This window comes from Ovis aries, chromosome 6 (genome assembly GCF_016772045.2).
Source record: "Ovis aries strain OAR_USU_Benz2616 breed Rambouillet chromosome 6, ARS-UI_Ramb_v3.0, whole genome shotgun sequence".
Lineage (NCBI taxonomy): Eukaryota > Metazoa > Chordata > Mammalia > Artiodactyla > Bovidae > Ovis > Ovis aries.
The window spans coordinates 11433972-11454574 of NC_056059.1; the positions used below are offsets into that span (position 1 = coordinate 11433972).

The following is a 20603-nucleotide window of genomic DNA, read 5'->3' on the forward strand; positions in this document are numbered from 1 at the left end:
CTACTTCCTAGATGGGCCAACAGGTGAGGTCAGTTTTTCTGAAAAGGAAACGATGACATTCATAACCTAATGACTTCCTTTTTGAATCCAGAAATACATCGTCTGATGTAAATCACATTACCAGTTGAGAACAGATTAAACAAATTCAAAAAAAATAAGCCACTTTCCATTTTCTTTATATCACTTTACAGCTTTACATCCTTCACCTCACTATACCAGACCTGGTGGACACGGGGCTGCCCAAACGACTCGTAGCCTGGGCAATCACCCCATCCCTGTGGAACTGCATAGCTGATGAGCGTCACCTTCTGGCCTTTCCTCCTTCATTTCACTGTTTATTACAAGACCTGGCATGGCTATACAGTGAAGTTAGGAGGGATGGCCCTTCCACCTCATCTCTCCTCACTGCTCAATGTGTGTAGAAGACCTGTGGTGTAGCTCACAAAGTTCCTGTTGACACACACACGTAATTTCTTGCAAAGAAAAGTGGGAGCCAAATGTGACAAGGTCAAGTTAAGGTTTCACAATGATCTGTTGAATTTTAGAACTCAAGGTGTTTTATAAGAGGAATTTAAAATAGCGTGCTATTATTATCTCAACAACTCTCTATGCCTTTATCCATGTTGTTTCCTAGAATGCCTTCTGGTGTCCCTCAGCACCATTGTATTTTATGTCTAAATCCTACCCACCTAACCTCACTCAAATGCCAACCATAAAAATTCCAGATTCACACAGCAAGAAATGATCCCTCCCTATCTGCCGGAGACATTAACTTCTGACAGAAAGTACATACACTTGAGCTTTTGTATGGGTTAAATTTCTTGAAGGCTTTGTATTTGGTTCAGTTCAGTTCAGTCACTCAGTTGTGTCTGACTCTTTGCGACCCCATGGACTGCAGCATGCCAAGCTTCCCTGTCCATCACCAACTCCCAGAGCTTACTCAAACTCATGTCCATCGCGTTGGTGATGCCATCCGACGATCTCACCCTCTGCTGTCCCCTTCTCCTCACGCCTTCAATCTTTCCCAGCATCAGGTTGTTTTCCAACGAGTCAGTTCTTCACATCAGGTGGCCAAATTATTGGAGTTTCAGCTTTAGCATCAGTCCTTCCAATGAATACGCAGGACTCATTTCCTTTAGGATTGACAAGTTGGACCTCCTTGAAGTACAAGGGACTCTCGAGAGTCTTCTCCAACACCACAGTTCAAAAGCATCAATTCTTTCATGCTCAGCTTTCATTTTAGACCAACTCTCACATCCATACATGACAACTGGAAAAACCATAGCTTTGACTAGATAGACCTTTGTTGGTAAAATAATGTCTCTACTTTTTAATATGCTGTCTAGGTTGGGCATAGCTTTTCTTCCAAGGAGCAAGTGTCTTTTAATTTCATGGCTGCAGTCACCATCTGCAGTGATTTTGGAGCCCCCCAAAATAAAGTGTTTCCATTGTTTCCATTGTTTCCCCATCTATTTGCAATAAAGTGATGGGACCAGATGCCATAATCTTAGATTTCTGAATAGTGAGCTTTAAGCCTACTTTTTCCACTCTCTTTTTTCACTTTCATCAAGAGGCTCTTTATTTCCTCTTCGCTTTCTGCCATAAGGGTGGTGTCATCCACATATCTGAGGTTACTGATATTTCTCCCAGCAATCTTGATTCCAGCTTGTGCTTTCCAGCCCAGCGTTTCTCATGATGTCCTCTGCATAGAAGTTAAATAAGCAGGGTGACAATATACAGCCTTGACATACTCATTTCCCAATTTGGAATCAGTCTGTTGTTCCATGCCCAGTTCTAACTGTTGCTTCTTGACCTATATACAGATTTCTCAGGAGGAAGGTCAGGAGGTCTGGTATTCCCATCTCTTTAAGAAGTTTCCACAGTTTACTGTGATCCACACAAATATTAGTTGATTAAATGATTTACACAGTAAGGTAGAGTTGATGATCTTGTGCTCTAGGATATTGAATTAAATCCTTGCATTTCAAGACATCAGCATTCTCTGTAACTTTCTGCTACATGCCTGCATGCATGCTAAGTCTCTTCAGTTGTGTCCAACTCTTTGGGACCCTATGGACTGTAGCCCACCAGGGTCCCTTGTTCATGGGATTCTCCAGGCAAGAATACTGGAGTGGGTTGTCATTCCCTTCTCTGGGATATCTCTGACCCAGGGATCGGACCTGAGTCTCCTATGTTGGCAGCAGGTTCTTTACCACTAGTGCCTTGGGAAGCCCTTTCTCCTACTTAGGGAAGCGCATATTCAGGTGATGAAGAGATCACTTCTTTAACTTCACAGCTTCCTCCTCCTTCCCCTGTTCCTTCAACCATAGTTTTAAACAATCCTGTTTATCAGTTCAGTTCAGTTCAGTCGCTCAGTTGTATCCGACTCTGCGACCCCATGAATCGCAGCACGCCAGGCCTCACTGTCCATCGCCAACTCCCGGAGTTCACTCAGACTCACGTCCATCGAGTAATTGATGCCATCCAGACATCTCATCCTCTGTCATCCCCTTCTCCTTCTGCCCCCAATCCCTCCCAGCATCAGAGTCTTTTCCAATGAGTCAACTCTTCGCATGTGGTGGCCAGAGTACTGGAGTTTCAGCTTTAGCATCATTCCTTCCAAAGAAATCCCAGGGCTGATCTCCTTCAGAATGGACTGGTTGGATCTCCTTGCAGTCCAAGGGACTCTCAAGAGTCTTCTCCAACACCACAGTTCAAAAGCATCAATTCTTCAGCGCTCAGCCTTCTTCACAGTCCAACTCTCACATCCATACATGACCACAGCAAAAACCATAGCCTTGACTAGACAGACCTTTGTTGGCAAAGTAATGTCTCTGCTTGTCAATATGCTATCTAGGATGGTCATAACTTTCCTTCCAAGGAGTAAGCATCTTTTAATTTCATGGCTGCAGTCACCATCTGCAGTGATTTGGAGCCCCCCCCAAATAAAGTCTAACACTGTTTCCACTGTTTCCCATCTATTTCCCATGAAGTGATGGGACCAGATGCCATAATCTTCATTTTCTGAATGTTGAGCTTTAAGCCAACTTTTTTACTCTCCTCTTTCACTTTCATCAAGAGGCTTTTAGCTCCTCTTCACTTTCTGCCATAAGGGTGGTGTCATCTGCATATCTGAGGTTATTGATATTTCTCCCGGCAATCTTGATTCCAGCTTGTGCTTCTTCCAGCCCAGCGTTTCTCATGATGTACTCTGCATAGAAGTTAAATAAGCAGGGTGACAATATACAGCCTTGACGGACTCCTTTTCCTATTTGGAACCAGTCTGTTGTTCCATGTCCAGTTCTAACAGTTGTTTCCTGACCTGCATATAGGTTTCTCAAGAGGCAGGTCAGGAGGTCTGTATTCCCATCTCTTTCAGAATTTCCCACAGTTTATTGTGATCCACACAGTCAAAGGCTTTAGCATAGTCAATAAAGCAGAAATAGATGTTTTTCAGGAACTCTTGCTTTTTCCATGATCAGCGGATGTTGGCAATTTTATCTCTGGTTCCTCTGCCTTTTCTAAAACCAGCTTGAACATCTGGAAGTTCACAGTTCACATACTGCTGAAGCCTGGCTTGCAGAATTTTGAGCATTACTTAACTAGCGTGTGAGATGAGTGCAATTGTGCGGTAGTTTGAGCATTCTTTGGCACTGCCTTTCTTTGGGATTGGAATGAAAACTGACCTTTTCCAGTCCTGTGGCCACTGCTGAGTTTTCCAAATTTGCTGGCATATTGAGTGCAGCACTTTCACAGCATCATCTTTTAGGATTTGAAATAGCTCAACTAGAATTCCTTCACCTCCACTAGCTTTGCTCATAGTGATGCTTTCTAAGGCCCACTTGACTTCACATTCCAGGATGTCTGGCTCTAGGTGAGTGATCATACCATCGTGATTATCTTGGTCGTGATTATAAAGCTGGCTAAATTTGCTCCTTCCTTACATGATTTGTACTAGCCATTTCCTGAACCTATAATTCCCTTCTCCCAAATATTCTCTCTCTACATGATGGAAGTTTCATCTTTCAGGTCTCAGATCAGATACCCCTTGCTCCGAGAAGCCTTGCTCAATCATCTGAGCTAAATTACCCTAGTCCATCATACCACCATATTTGATTTTCTTTCTGGTACTAACTGAGTTTGTCTATTTATTTTTTCCTAGTTAATTTTTCTGCCTTCATCGGATTGGAACTTTATAGGAGAAGAAATCTTGTTTGTCTTTGTTTATATAGGGCCAGCTCCAAGAAGAATGTATGAAAATGGAAGATGCTGAACATGTAACTGTTGAATGAATGGATGAATAAAAGGACAACTTCCAAATAAAAGTCCTTTTACATATATTTTCAGTGAAAAGCCTCCGGGCACACAAAAGACTTTATATGCTAAACTTCACTGGGGAGGTAGCCTGGTTTAAATTTTCTGCTCTGTAAGAACTTGAGTCATAGCATCTGTAACACCTTATTAAACACCTTCTTGGTCATACCTTAAACACAGAGCAGGCAGGCTCCTGATGTTACATTTTATGCCAGTACTTGACACAGTTCATGATATTAAGTGGAACAAATTGAGTAATGGGTTAAGTAAATGTGACTTGATTCTCAAACTCTTATTTTACCTTAGTACTTACCCATTTTTTAAGAATAATAACTATCATTTTTGGAACAGCTACTCACTAGATAGGTATTTTGTATTCTTTATCATATCAATTCATTTAAATAACCATTTAAGAAAGGATTACCATAATCCATTTTTAAAACTCAAGCAACAAGTGATTCTTTGGCATTGGACACAGGTCTAGTTTCCAAAATTCATAATCTTAGTTCAATCAGTCAATTGCCTGTTCTTACTAGACTAATAGAAATTCAAATATGCTTGGCAGACAGTTTATTGGAACATTACCTATTATCTCAAACTTTGCTGACTAATTCCTAATAGTCTTCACAGCAAATAAGTAGTTTGTAGCATGAATCTGTTCTTAATATATAAACAAATCTATGGAGATTTTTGTTATACATCTGGCCTGTCATTTTTAATAGTTTAACATAAAAATGATTTTGTTATGATTGTAAAAACTAATATCGTCATTGCAAAAACTTAAATAATACAGAAAATATGGAGAAGAATATACAGCCTAAAATCCCATCTTGTGTGGGCTCAGTTGCTCAGTCATGTTCGACTCTTTGTGACCCATGGACTGACTGTAGCCCACTCCTAATGTAGCCCAGGCTCCTCCGTCCATGGAGTTTTCCAGGCAAGAATACTGAAGTGAGTTGCCATTTCCTACACCAAGGGATCTTCCCCACCCAGGGATCAAACCTGAGTCTTCTGCATTGGGAAGCTGATTCTTTTACCACTGAGCCACCGGGGGAGTCCATCTTAAATATGTATAAAATTGTATGTAAATAGAATCAAATTGTATGTGATATTTTTTCTTGTCTTTCACTTAAAATTATATCATGCTACTATTTTCACACAAAAAAAGTTTAGGCACTGTCATGTACATTTGGATTTATTGTCTCTATTCAACATAGATGGCGCAGGTGACTTAAAATCTAGCTGAGTGAAACCTTTTCAGACTTCTGAAATAGTTCTACTAATCTAACTCTGCTGCTGCTGCTGCTAAGTCACTTCAGTCGTGTCCGACTCTGTGCGACCCCAGAGACACCAGCCCACCAGGATCCCCTGTCCCTGGGATTCTCCAGGCAATAATACTGGAGCAGGTTGCCATTTCCTTCTCCAATGCATGAAAGTGAAAAGTGAGAGTGACGTCGCTCAGTCTAATTGGTTTAGTTTGCCAGGTTCACCGTAACATATGCCTTCTCTGAGGCAGGAAATCTGCAGAAATCTTACACTGGGAACTGTATACATGCTTATTCAATAAACTACAAAGAACTGAAGCAGACTGGTTTCTATTTCTTAATGCTTTCTCTTCTCTGCTGCCTTTCAACTTTTGACAATGACATGTTTTCATCAAGACTCATGTTATTGAAGGTACCAATGGTTCCTCCTCCGTTACTCTCTGCATCCTTTCTCTTTCACTCCATTTACCTCTGTCCAGTGTTAGAAATCTGAGTCCAGGCTATTTCAGTTCTCACATATATCTTATCCACTCCAACTCATGCTGTATATAGCAATCATCAGACAGATCTTTCAGAAATATCCAATTTTTTATAAAATTATATCCAAAAATTGGAAAAGACTCTGATGCCGGGAGGGATTGGGGGCAGGAGGAGAAGGGGACGACCCAGGATGAGATGGCTAGATGGCATCACGGACTCGATGGCCTTCAGTCTGGGTGAACTCCGGGAGATGGTGATGGACAGGGAGGCCTGGTGTGCTGCGATTCATGGGGTCGCAAAGAGTCAGACACGACTGAGCGACTGAACTGAACTGAACTGATATCCAAGCATCTTAATCAGACATTCCAAGTCTTTCACGATGGAGTCTCCAGAGTCTCTCTACCTCATGGGCTCTGTGTTACATCCAGGCTACTGTACACACAGTTCTTTCAGGAGATGTGCTGTCCAAATCCGTAATACCTTTTAACACTAAAATAAACTTGGCTCATTGGAAAAGACCCTGTTGCTGGGAAAGATTGAGGGCAGGAGGAAAAGGGGGTGACAGAGGATGAGATGGTTGGATGGCATCATTGACACACTGGACATGAATTTCAGCAAACTCAGGGATTTGGTGGTGGACAGGGAAATCAGATGTGCTGCAGTTCATGGGGTCACAAAGAGTTGGACACGATTTAGCGACTAAACAATGAACAACCCCGAAATATCATCTTCCTCTGAAATCTTCTGTGACTATTCCATTTAATATGTTTCTACTTAATTGTAAGTATCTTCCATAAAATTCATTCATTCCAGAAATATATTTATTGAAGATTTACTGTGTACCAGACATTGTTCAGGACACTGGGGATATATCAGAGAATAAAGTGGACAAAATTCTCTGACTTCATGGAATTTGTGCTCTTATGGAGAGACAATATACATAATTTACAAAGACAGTGTATAGTACAATGTGATAAATGTTATTTTTAAAAATTGAGAAAGAGAAGGCATCAGGATTGCCAGTGAGTGCTTCCGGTAATTAACAAAACGTTAAGCTTATCCTCGGGGTGGGCAAACTTGTTCTGTAAATGAGCAGATATTAAATACTTTAGACTTTTCGGGCCACATGGTCTCTGCCATAACCATCTAACGTGACCATTTTAGCACAAAAGCAGACTGTGTTTAAATAAAACTTTATTCATCAGCCCTGAAATTTCAATTTCATGTAGATTTACATGTGCCACGGAACATAATTCTTCTTCTGACTTATGTGCTTTTAAATAAAAACCTAAGTGCCATTCTTATTTTGTGGGCCATACACGCACAGGCAGGAGGCCAGATTTGGCCCACGGGTGGTAGTTTGCCAAGCCTCTGTACACCACTGAAAACCCGAGATTAGTGAAGACATGGGGAATATAACAGAGTGAGCATGGGGACAGGTAAGAGTAGAGTATTCTAGGCAGAGGGTACAGTCGCTGCAGAGTCTGTGAGACAAAGACATGCCTCCAGTGCATCAGAGCAAGCTGAGAGAGAGAGAAAGGCAGGAGATGAAGGAGGGGGAGCAATCAAGATGAGAATGGATAACATGATCGATCCACAATCACGGTGACAACCATAGGCTCTTAGACCTGCAGAAGGAAACCCCACGAGATTCTCTAGTTCTTGCCTGTCCAATAAGCTTCAACTCAGAAAGCCAGCTTTGATTGGCATACTGTTGAGTACCATTCTAAAACCACATTCTGTCTTAGGCAGAACCACTTACATGATCAGTTAGCAATATTTGTTCAGGGGTGAGAGTAGTGGTTGTTATACATTTGTGTGCTTCATCTAGTCTGCCCACAACATTTCACCTCTAGGACACCCTGAGTTCTCAACAGTTTACATGGCATCCTCAACATTACCATCTAATTAATGACAGGAATTCTGAGTGCCAGATTGTGATCTTCATTGTATCTTGGCCCTTCCTTGTTTCAGGTTTTAGACTTAGGGCAATGATCAGTATGTATCTTTTCTGAAGAACTGAAAAGATAATGAAATTGAAAGCTGTATAGAGATAAGAATTGCCAATGCACATGTTACTCCCTTAGACCTATAAAACCTTTACCGCTTCTAAAGCACTTTTGTCTTTATCCCTTATTTGAGCTTTAGGATAGCCCTATGAATCTTTAATAAACCCATAAAACAATCCTGGGGCCCTAAAATGAAAAAGCAGGCTGCTCTTATCTTAAATTGCATTTGCCTGTGATCCTTGAGAGGTTTTTTTTTGTTTTTTTTTTTTTTTTTTCACAATTCCATGTATTAAAATTTAGCTTAAAATTATTACCAAAGATTTTTTCATAATTGTTACTAAAATACTTCTTAGTGTATTTAGACCAAAAGGAAGAACCAACTGTTCCAAAATGTTCAATGATAAGCTTAAAACTGCCATTGTTTCTGTGCATTGTCAGAAAAAGAGGAGGAGTTCGTGGTGAGCTACTGTGATGACTAATGAAATTTTTATTCTTTTCAATAAGAAGAGCTTTAACAATTAGGCTGTGTTATAATGAAATGTTCATTTGTCCAAACTCTGATTCCTGGTCCATCAATACCTCTTTGTGAGAGGTACATCCCTAAAACATGCCTTTGTCTTGAATGGAATGCAACCAGAGGCGTTTAGTGCAAGGACTCTTAGTAAGGGAGCCTGAAATGAACAATGGACTTCAGATAAAGCTAAAATTAAAATGTATATGTACATTTTCCTGTACCATCTGCTATTCATTAGGCAGATATTCACCTGACTGAGTAGCTAAAACAATGAGTGAAACTTCACATTTTAATATAAGCATAAATAAATGCTTAAAAATCCAAATTGTAAGGGAAGAATATTTTACTTTCTCTGTATCGGTATAAAGGACATCTGGAAAATACTTTTCTGCTGTGTGGAGTTAAAGGATTTCAGTTAAAACTATCTAATGATTTTAAATGGCCTCTAATTTCCTAGAAATATTTTCCGTTCTATATTTTGATAATGTTCTCTTGCAGCTGGAACCAGTTGGGATCTATTTTAAACACTTTCTTGTTCCTCCTACTACTAATCTCCTCTCATTACTATTCAACATTTAGAAAGCGGCCACAAAATGCTGGGTCTGTATTAAATATGACCTTAATCACAATGGGCTCACATGTCCACCATGATGAGGAGGAACTTTGCATTTATAAAGAATGTACATAGCAGAGAATGGAAGCAAAATGATAATAATTATGGGGGTTTGCATCACCTATAAGCTGATTCTGGTTCCCTTCACAGCTTGAGGTAATTCCAAAATGCCAGTGATGGTGCAAAAGGTGGAAATTTTTGCAGGAATGGCATTTGCGTAGAGTCGTGGAGATTGTCAGGCGCCTAGAAGTAGAGAGAAGGGAGGCACAGGCAAATGTGGGAGCAGTGGCAACAATGACAGTTAAGAAGTGTCCATGACATTCCTCACCTCATCTTACACTATTGCATGGTCAACCTGTGGCTTACTGGACACCTAAGGAGCCTCTGGGCTCCATTCTGCTCTGTCCATCTTCCCGCCCACGTCAGAGCATATAATGGGATACTGGAACCACTGGGCCTAATTATGTTCTCATGGACAATGCTGATGTTGTTTTTCTTGCTCCTGGAATGAGAACTGATGTTTTGTGCCTATGCAGTTTTAACACACACACACACACACACACACACACACACACACACACACACACACTTCAGAGAAAGTCACCTGCTCTGAAAAACTTCTGTGGTATCTACAGTCTAAATGAAATGCCCCTCATTTGAACTCTTACAGTAACATTCACACTTCTATTCTTATATGATTAGTCCTTCTTTATCCTTCTAAATTTCTCTTAAAAATTATAAACTACTTGACAAGGAAAATATTAAAGTCCGTATATATTTCTAGTGCCAAACACACTTCCTGGAGAGTGGTAGTCACTCTAGAAATGCTTTCTGTTCTTCCTTTGGAAGAACAGAGGAATGATATTTCTCATTCCTTTTTTTTTCTTTTTTTTTGTCCCGCTCAGGTAATTTTTTCAACTGTTAGAAAGATGTTCTAGGTGAAGAGAAATAAAAATCCCAGGACTGTGACTTTATAGAAGGTTTTGCAAAAGTGTAGATGATTCTAAAGCGATAAAAAGTGATCCATTGTCTTTAATCAACACATATAGTCCATATTAGCAATGTCACTCATAAGAGTTATAGTGAAAAACCATTGCAGATAAAGCTCGCTTGTCTTAGTGAGTTGTTTTATAAAGCTTGTATGAAATACCATTTCAGGCAGAATTGACCCAAACAAGGAACATGTTTTATCTTCAGAGATAATTTACTTAGAGCCACTGATAGAATAATTAGTGCCTGTGCTGTGCTGTGCTTAGTCAGTCAGTCATGTCGGACTCTCTGTGACCCCATGGACTGTAGACAACCAGGCTCCTCTGTCCATGCGGATTCTCCAGGCAAGAATACTGGAGTGGGCTGCCATTTCCTTCTCCAACTAAGTGCCTGCATATACTAATTTTATGGTCCTGAGAAGCTGCCAGCATCCAAACCTGTCATTTCCTCTGCCTATGGTCATGTTGAAATCATCATGAAGTATTTTAAGCTAATGTTTTATCTCTTAGGGGAGATAATGCTAGAATGTTGTCATTTCTCACTTGTTGATGCCAATAAGAGCTTTCTACTCACTGCTTTCTAAGAACAATTTTCGAGAATAAGAGCTGAAGACAGGTTGTGCATTAAGAAGAGAAATTTGCAAAACCACAGAATCTAACATTTATCTTATAACAGTGCTAGTTAGAAAATATTTGTGGGACTTTGAAAGACATTCTCAGTTCAAGGGGGCTTTTCATGGTCATCTATAAAATAAAGGAGTGGAAATTTTGAGATTTATAGTACCATATTTCTTTTGTTTTTTTCTTTTCCCCCAAGTGAAACAATGGTTTTATTTGAGGCATAAAAGTGAATGCATTTCTGTCACATAGGATGAGGACAACTTGAGGGTCCTGGTTTCTAAGATAAGACTTTGTCTTAGACACATTTTCCATTAAGCTTCTTGGGAAATGAATCAGTAAAGGAGCAAGTAAGACATGGCCTGGAAAGAAATCATTGCTGTTGCTGAGAAGTTGTGAAGCAAGGGAAAAATGTATTCAGATCAGTGTACATGTTTCAGAGGTCCAAGGAGGAAGAGAGTGGTGTGGGAAAAACAGTCTAATTTCTTCATGCTGGCAGTGATATGGCCCTCTCCTTCCAGGGAAATAACTTGTCTCTAATCGGAGTCAGCAGTACTGACTTGGCGGTTTTGACTGCAGCAACATCTCAGGGCTCCCCAGTTCCCTGGATCCCCTGAAAAACTCAGAGATGAAGGGTGGGGTCTATGTCATGGACACTGCCACTTGCTCCATGAAGCTGGTCATATTTATGTCCCTTTCTGAAAGGCCTGCACACTTGTGGATACTCAGGATGGTGTGGACCTTGGTGCACAGGTTAAACCATTCAAGATGCTGGTCCAGTGTTTCAGTCTGCAGGCCACTTTCATCAGGAAGCCAAAAGCCCTACTGAAATGGAACTGCCTGCAGATGGCATCCTGCCCTTCAGGCTCCCTCCACCTCATGGCAGGTGGGTTTGGCAGCAGCTGGTCCTCCTCCTCAGCACTTAGCTTGTGGGCTTAGCCAGTCATGAAGTGGGGAAAGGTGGGGGCATGGATGCGGGCAGCTGCGGTAACAGTGGAGTGGAGGAGTATGACTTACAGTTCTATACTTCTAAGAGATACTTAACTGTCTAAAATTTTACAATAATTGAGAATAAAATGAAAGGTCCATACCATATCATTAGAAGGCTTTTGGGTGGGATGCCTTTTTTTGTACATAAACTCTCAATCTTTTCTTCTTTTGTAATTAATTTTATTGGGTTAGAGTTGATTTACAAGTTTCTGTTAGTTTGAGGTGTTCAGCAAGTAAATCAGTCATACGTCCACTCTTTTTTAGATTCTTTTCCAATATAGGTCATTACAGAGTACTGAGTAGAGTTCCTATACTATACAGTAGGTCCTTGTTAGTTTTCTATTTTATATATATGGTGTGCATGTGTCAACCCCAGTCTTCCAATCTAGGCCTTCCTAGGGAGATGCTTAATAAAGAACCAAGACAGGCAAGGAAAAATGCTTACAGCTAATAATTCAGACGTGAGACAATGGCATCTTGAGATGCTGGCGCTCTCCAGCCTCAAAATCTCTCTGTCCCAGTAAGAGCAAGCCAGAGGAGGCATAAGCGTCTCTACACAGAAAAATGAAATGGATCATATCTCTGTTTGTCCACGTTCCCCAAAACTCCAACAGAGGACTTATTGTGCTCACATAGATGAAGACGTTTCTCTTTCTGATGTTCGAGATTTAGGTCTCTGGCAGGCAACTCAACCCCAAGAATGGCATTAAGACTCAGATTGCCCTAAATATCCATTCACCGCTTGCATTTTCTTTTAGCTCTGTAACAACACATATATGAGTTTCTTTTGACAAAAGATAGACAGTTAAATACTAATTACTACTAGAAACTTGAGAATAAACCCACAAATAAAACATTTAAAAGAGATGTTATGGGGAGCGAGGTGGGAGGGGGGTTCATGTTTGGGAACGCATGTAAGAATTAAAGATTAGTTAAAAAAAAAGAAAAAATAATAAATTTCCCATTCATTATACCACAGCATTCCTTTAAAATTCTATGACTTTATGCCAGTATTTTTTGGTGGTGTTTTCATGTACGTCATATTCACAAAATCACAAAATTGTACAGCTGAAAGGTTCTCACACAGTTTAGTCCTGTGCCTAACATTCAGAGAGACTGAATAGCTACCGCCTTATGATGGAAAGCCCTCCAGTTCCCATGTCCGTGTTTTACCATTATACCTCATTGTCCTGGAATTTTGACAACTTACAAATGTAAAGAGTGATGAGTTATCACAGCGTCTTAGACCACTTGAATTGTCAGATGGCAGTGTAGCAGTTTTTTAAACATAGTACTCTCTCTCATATCAATAACCTGTCATCCATCACATAACATCTAACAGTTAAATTTCCCAACTCTTGTAACTTCAATGAGTATTCTTTTAGGAGCCATCTCTGAGAACTTCTCGGTTTAGATCTGATGATAGTTTTGTACATGTCTTTGTCTCACATCATGTGTCCTATCTCACCAAATGTTTACCTTACAGATAATGACCATATCTGCTAGTTTACATAAACCTCCCTGTAGTGCTTATTCCAGTTTTATGAAATCACTTTTTGAATAAATCGCTTTTACTTGGACAAGCCATATCTCCCTAAGTCCTTTAGTTGGCTGTTTCTAAATTTAATCTGTGGAACATCTTTCCACTTTCTTCCCAAGAAGGCGTCTACCACATTCCCCTATGCCTGAATGTGTACCTTAGACTCAGATGATTGCCTAAATACACACCTTAGTAAGAAAGCCATAAATAGATTGATTTGGCCACTTGGGCAACTGCCTATTTCAACACGACTCAAATTCACTATTTCCACCGACTTACCAAAAGAACTCTTTGGGCAACAGGATCCTTTCTCTGAGCTTCAGGAGGATGTTCCAGAGATTACAGAGTCCCTGCATCCAGGTAGCTGACTTAAATTTGAGTTACAAAGCAATAACATGAAATACCAGCCACACCTAAAATAAGTTGCTTCATTTCCCCAGCAGATCCAAATGCATGCTTAAATGACACTTCAGCCCGTCTTTAAGACATGGCTCAGAAGATAAGAAAAGGACTTCTTGTCTAGGACGTTTATTCACCTGCTTGCATTTCTGTCTGAAATCTAACCTCTAAGTTTGATTATTCTCGAGCAGAGCTCATCACATGTGCCTTTAGCATACATGATAGTATAGGATGCAGTCACTGCTCCTAGCTACCCTTTGTCACTTGTCCTTTTCACTATAATAATCCAAACTAGCTTCTGACAGGTGACATAGTAAAAGCTGAGATAAATGAGGACTATGATGAGAGTATGGGGCTTCCGGGGTATAAAATATGATGGAAGACAGAATAAATAAATAAATAATTATCAGACAATTCTCAGCTTGAAACTTTGCTTAGGACTAGCTGTGTTTCTCGGGGTTTCTGGAACATCGTAGAGCACAACCAAGATGTAAGTGTTCCCCAGGGAACCTGAAACCTAACTATGGTCATGTCCTTGGGCACACAATGTGGGTTCCCAGGCAGGAAGATCCTGAATTCTCAGAAGTCATGCCAGACCAAACCATGCCAGACTCTTGCCCTTTGTCAGGGACCCAGTCCAAAGAAACCATAACATGTTTTTCTTCTAAAAAGATTTTAAAAATAAATATATGCTCTCTGAAACCCACTTAAGATACTGTGGGTTCTTACAGATTTCACACAGCTTATATATATGGCTCAAATGAACTGGACAAAAAGGGCATCTCACAATGAAAGGACTTTGTTCAGCCCGAGCAAAGTTGAGCAGCTTAATAATGGTGACTTGGTACATTTTAAAGGTGTAAACTGCCAACTGATCACTATTGTGCTATAGTTAAAATAGAAAGAAGTAGATTCAAAGTATAGGAAGTATGTGAAATGTAAAGGAGAAGTGGTAGGGCCAGGCTGCAGCTCCCTTTTCTTGTTATGGTTTGACAATATTTTTCAAAGGATGCTACTGAGTAATTTTTAAAGTAGTTCACTAACTTTTATTTTAATCATCATTAAGCTTCTAACTGCAAAGATAAGAATTGTTTCCTAGTATTTTGTAGTAAGATAGCCTATTTTGTCAGGCTTCCCTGGTAGCTCAGCTGGTAAAGAATCCACCTGCAATGTAGGAGACACCAGTTCAATTCCTCGGTCAGGAAGATTCCCTGGAGAAGGGATAGGCTACCTACTACAGTATTCTTGGGCATTTCTGGTGGCTAAGATGGTAAAGAATCCACCTGCAGTGTGGGAGACCTGGGTTCGCTCCCTGGGTTGGGAAGATTCCCTGGAGGAGGGTTGGCAACCCACTCCAGTCTTAATCCCATGGACAGAGGAGCCTGCCAGGCTACAGTCCATGGGGTTGCAAAGAGTTAGATATGACTAAGTATAGCACAGCTTATTTTTTCACCAACATGATGTTAGCAAAGTACAGTGAGGTAAAAGATTATTTTTAAAAAACTGTATGTGTTTAACTTTTGCCCATCTTCAAGCTAAATATATAAAAATGGAGTTGCTGATAGAGGTCTAATGTATTCCCTTAGATAATTTCTGGATCTGTAGAACTCTAGAAGTTCTATGCTAGGAGAACTCTATCACTCTTTAATTTCACATATAGTTTTGTTCTAAGTTTAAAAGTGTTCCAGCTAACTATAATAGTGTTTGAACCTCAATTTACTGTTACTTGTGTGTTACTTAGAAAGATATATTCTTATTTCCCAGTGGTGGGATGATTATCCTCTCTGATTCTCCCCATGCCCTCCTGAATACATGTATCCCTTCTCCCAATCAAATTTTAATTCAGGTGAAATTTCTCTTCAGAATTTTCAGTTCAATATACTTTGCTTTCTATTTTATCCTTTTTCTTTATTTCATCTTTTTATGGTGGGAAAGCATTTGCTCTAGTGTACTTTTGAACTAAAAATTCAATAAAATATTAAACAGATGTAATAATTTAAATTTCTAAACTAAATTTATATGAGGAACAGGGAATTATAAAGCAGTGAGTTGGGAGAAACGGGGAAATTGAATATCACTAAATATCACTCAACATTACTAATTATTAGAGAAATGCAAATCAAAACCACAATGAGATAGCATCCTACACTGGTCAGATGGCCATCATAAAAAAAAACATACAAGCAATAAACTCTAGCGAGGGTGTGGGGAAAAGGGAACCCTCCTACATGACGCAGGGAATGGAAATTTATACAGCCATTATGGAAAACAGTATGGAGATTCCTTGAAAAACTAAATATAGAGCTACCATATGATCCAGCAATCCCACTTCTAGGCATATATCCAGAGAAAATCATAATTTGAAAAGATATATGCACCCTGAAAGAAAACTGCAGCACTATTTACAATAGCCAGGACATGGAAGCAACCTAAATGCCCATCAACAGGTGAATGGATAAACAAGTTGTGGTACATGTATACAGTGGAATATTATTCAGCCATTGAGAAGAATGTAATAATGCCATTTGCAGCAACATGGAAAACCTAGAGATTGTCATGCCAAGTGAAGTAAGTCAGACAGAGAAAGACAAATGCCACATCATATTACATGTGCAATCTAAAAATTTGGTACAAATGAATCTATTTACAAAACAGAAATAGAGTCACAGATGTAGAAAACAGACTTATGGGGGAAGGTGAGGAAGGGATATATTGGGAGATTGGGACTGACATGTACACACTACTATATATAAAATAGATAACTAGTTAGAACCTACCATGTCGTACAGGGAACTCTATTCAATCATTTGTAATGACCTATATGGGAACAGAATCTTAAAAACAGAACAGATTCATATATATTTATAGCTGATTCACTTTGCTGTACAGCAGAAATTAATACATTGTAAATCAACTGTACTCCAATAAAAATTAACTTTAAAAAGTGCTAAAAATAAAATAAATCCATTTGTAAAGTAAATTACATCTAAGGAGCAGGGAGCTATAAACCAGGAAGTTGGGAAAACAGGGAAATTGAAATGGTTTGTGCACCAAAGTATTTGCCTTGAAGCTATCACCACTCCTGACTAAACCCGCAATCATGATGGGGGGAGCAGTGGGTATCTTTTGAGCAATTAGAAAACTTATTCATTCAGTTCTGCTTATAACCTAAGAGCATGGCCATTTTTAAACTCAAAGGAAATTCTGAGTGATTTCTTGATAAATAGTAGCAGTTTTCTTCCTCAGAACTCATATTCATCAAAGAATATTATCATCGCTAAAAAGAAATGATCAGTTAACAAAATAATCCAATATGAAATTCGTTTTTTCATTCAAACTGACCAAATCTAAGTTGTTCTGTTTCTCACTTTCAGATACATGACAAATAAGTGCAGAATGGCAATGTTTACTGAAAGCGTTAGAGACCACCTGTCCCTGGAATCTGTCCTATTCTCCATCCGTAGGAACAAAGGATTAAAACCATACTTGGTCATTCAGAGCTACTCTTAGTCACCTATTCTTACAGCCAGAGGAAACACGCGAGAGAGTTCTCACTGATGGAATGTGAGCAGAAGGGACTTGGGCCATCTCAAGGCTGGGTCTTACCACACCACGAGTGCTCCTTTGTACCTCCTTTGTTTCCGCTGGGAGAAACTGGACATCGTGGCAATCAGACTTCAACGTGCAGATGAGGACAATGTCTTGGTGAATGGTAAAGCAGCCATTGCCTCTGGGAGATGTCATAAAGCCCAACTACCTTTCCTTGACTTTTACACAGAAGAAAATAATAAACTATCTCTATTGGAGCCATTGCATTTTTTGTACCTCTTTGCTACACAGCCTTCACCATAAACGAACATCAAAGGAAAACTAATATAAATCCATGAGGCACTTTTCTTCCCCTAAAGTGGGACATTTCATTACTAGAACTGGATATGATTCAAGTGATTAAATAGAGGGAGACATAATCTATATGTATTTATCAGTTCATGCTAAAATTGCTGATTATAAACTAGCAAGATCAAGAATGAGAGGTTATTAGAAAAAGTCATTGCATAGGTATAAAAAAATAAGTTGAGTAGACTATACAGTTGTTAACTTAGGGCTTTCTGCTTCGTTTAATGTGTAAATGTGTTTTAAGAGTGATGTATATAAGAAGCAATGTAATTGAATTGGACTTGATCAGTGATGTTTGAACTTTACAATCATGTTTCTAAGAGCAATAAAATGACTTTATAGTAGAAATCATCTATAGGGTAAATAAACTTATCCTATTTATTCTTAAATTCTCTAGACCTTAATACCATTCTTGCCTACTAAAACAATTTTTAGAATTAATTTTTTATAATATGTGGGTTCTTAGGTCTTCAACTACTGTATTATAGCATAACAGAATAATGAAATTATAAAAATTCTTGAATGATCTGGAAACCAATGTCCATTTAATTATGGCCAGAATTTATAGGAAGCTGGAGAAAGTTCTTGTCTCATAAGCACTCGGTCAGTGTTGAACAGCTGAAGGGCTCAAAGCACTCCAGCTACACAGGGAAGTGAAAGTGTTAGTCCCTCAGTCGTGTCCCACTCTCTGTGACCCAGACTGCAACCCTGTCTGGAACCCTGCAGTTCCTGTCTCTGGAACTCCCCAGGCAAGAACACTGGAGTGGGTAGCCATTCCCTTCTCCAGGGGATCTTCACAACACAGGAATTGAACCCAGGTCTCCTGCATTGCAGGCGGATTCTTTATTGTCTGAGCCACCAGTGTAGCCCCCTGCAACGTAAGACTCAGTTCAGTTCAGTTTAGTAGCTCGTCATGTCTGACTCTTTGCGACCCCATGAATTGCAGCACACCAGGCCTCCCTGTCCATCACCAGCTCCCAGAGTTCACTCAAACTCATGTCCATCGAGTCGGTGATACGATCCAACCATCTCATCCTCCGTCGTCCCCTTCTCCTCCTACCCCCAATCCCTCCCAGCATCAGGGTCTTTTCCAATGAGTCAACTCTTCGCATGAGGTGGCCAAAGTATTGGAGTTTCAGCCTCAGCATCAGTCCTTCCAATGAACACCCAGGACTGATCTTTAGGATGGACTGGTTGGATCTCCTTGCATTCCAAGGGACTCTCAAGAGTCTTCTCAAACACCACAGTTCAAAAGCATCAATTCTTCTGCACTTAGCTTTCTTCACTAAGGGAGTATTTTTTTGGTGTGGCAAATATTGAGCTAAGCTGACATGATCATTGTGCTTCCTGTTCGAAAGTGTCTGGGCCATGCCATTAGAGAGCAAGCTCTGCTCAGAGCAAACAAACAGGCTTCCAAAGAAATAGGAGGCAAAGGATGCGGAGCTTGAAGGACAGCTAATGAGGTTCTGACTGTTCCACGGAGGCGTGCCAGGCAGGAAATCCCCGTTTACAAGCACATCTTCCATCTCCCTAAATCCTACCACTTGGCAACAACTCCTGACAACAGGTTATGTCATTGGAAAGTATCCTTTAACTAATAGCCCTTTTCCTTGTATGCACACTGACCTTAAAAACACGGGAACATTTTCTTTCGGGAGATGTTACAGTAGACATGTTTGTTGTTCAGTATTCAGAATTCATTATCTCCTTCACCTTCCATAGTGCATCCTGATACTATTTAGTTACCTGCATCTCAGCCATGCAGCCTAAGTGCCTCTTAAAAGTGGGGTCTGGTGGTTCTAATGCTCCTTCCACTCCCATTTTTAGTTTTTGGCTCAGAGACAGCGAAGGGCAAGTCAGAATACTGAGATTCTTACAGTGATTTGCAGGAAGCTTGTGGAAAAGATTCTCTTCATTACTCTGAAAGAACTCTGGAAGCCACCCTCTCTTACATCTGATATGAATAAATATGCATGTATCTTCTGTTGCAACTGTTCGCCATTCTAGAACCAGGTAAGGAATTAATATTAAAAGGTATATTAGAAGGACGATGAAGATCATGACAGAGAGATACAATGACCCTGAAACTTGAGATAATTCTTAGAGTGCTAGAGCTACCAAATTCAAAGCCTGTTTCTCTTTGATTTTTAATTTCATTTGTCAACACATTTTCCTACCATGTAATCCAGCCTCAACTGGTTTTTTGTTTACTTTTTTTTAATTTAATTACTCCCAAAGGTCAGTTTTCATTCCAACGCCAAAGAAAGGCAATGCCAAAGAATGCTCCAACCACCGCACAATAGCACTCATCTCACACACTAGTAAAGTAATGCTTAAAATTCTCCAAGCCAGGCTTCAGCAATACGTGAATCGTGAATGTCCAGATGTTCAAGCTGGTTTTAGAAAAGGCAGAGGAACCAGAGATAAAATTGCCAACATCCTCTGGATCATGGAAAAAGCAAGAGAGTTCCAGAAAAACATCTATTTCTGCTTTATTGACTATGCCAAAGCCTTTGACTGTGTGGATCACAATAAACTAGAAAATTCTGACAGAGATGGGAATACCAGACCACCTGACCTGCCTCTTGAGAAACCTATATGCAGGTCAGGAAACAACTGTTAGAACTGAACATGGAACAACAGACTGGTTCCAAATAGGAAAAGGAGTACGTCAAGGCTGTATATTGTCACCCTGCTTATTTAACTTCTATGCAGAGTACATCATGAGAAACGCTGGACTGGAAGAAACACAAGCTGGAATCAAGATTGCAGGGAGAAATATCAATAACCTCAGATATGCAGATGACACCACCCTTATGGCAGAAAGTGAAGAGGAACTAAAAAGCCTCTTGAGGAAAGTGAAAGAGGAGAGTGAAAAAGTTTGCTTAAAGCTCAACATTCAGAAAACGAAGATCATGGCATCTGGTCCCATCACTTCATGGGAAATAGATGGGGAAACAGTGTCAGACTTTATT

At 39.9% G+C, this 20603-nt stretch overlaps 1 pseudogene; it reads right to left on the bottom strand.

The window, feature by feature from the left end:
* Positions 1 to 11444: 11444 nt before the first annotated feature.
* Positions 11445 to 11749, bottom strand: LOC101113332 (pterin-4-alpha-carbinolamine dehydratase-like; annotated as a pseudogene).
* Positions 11750 to 20603: the final 8854 nt, after the last annotated feature.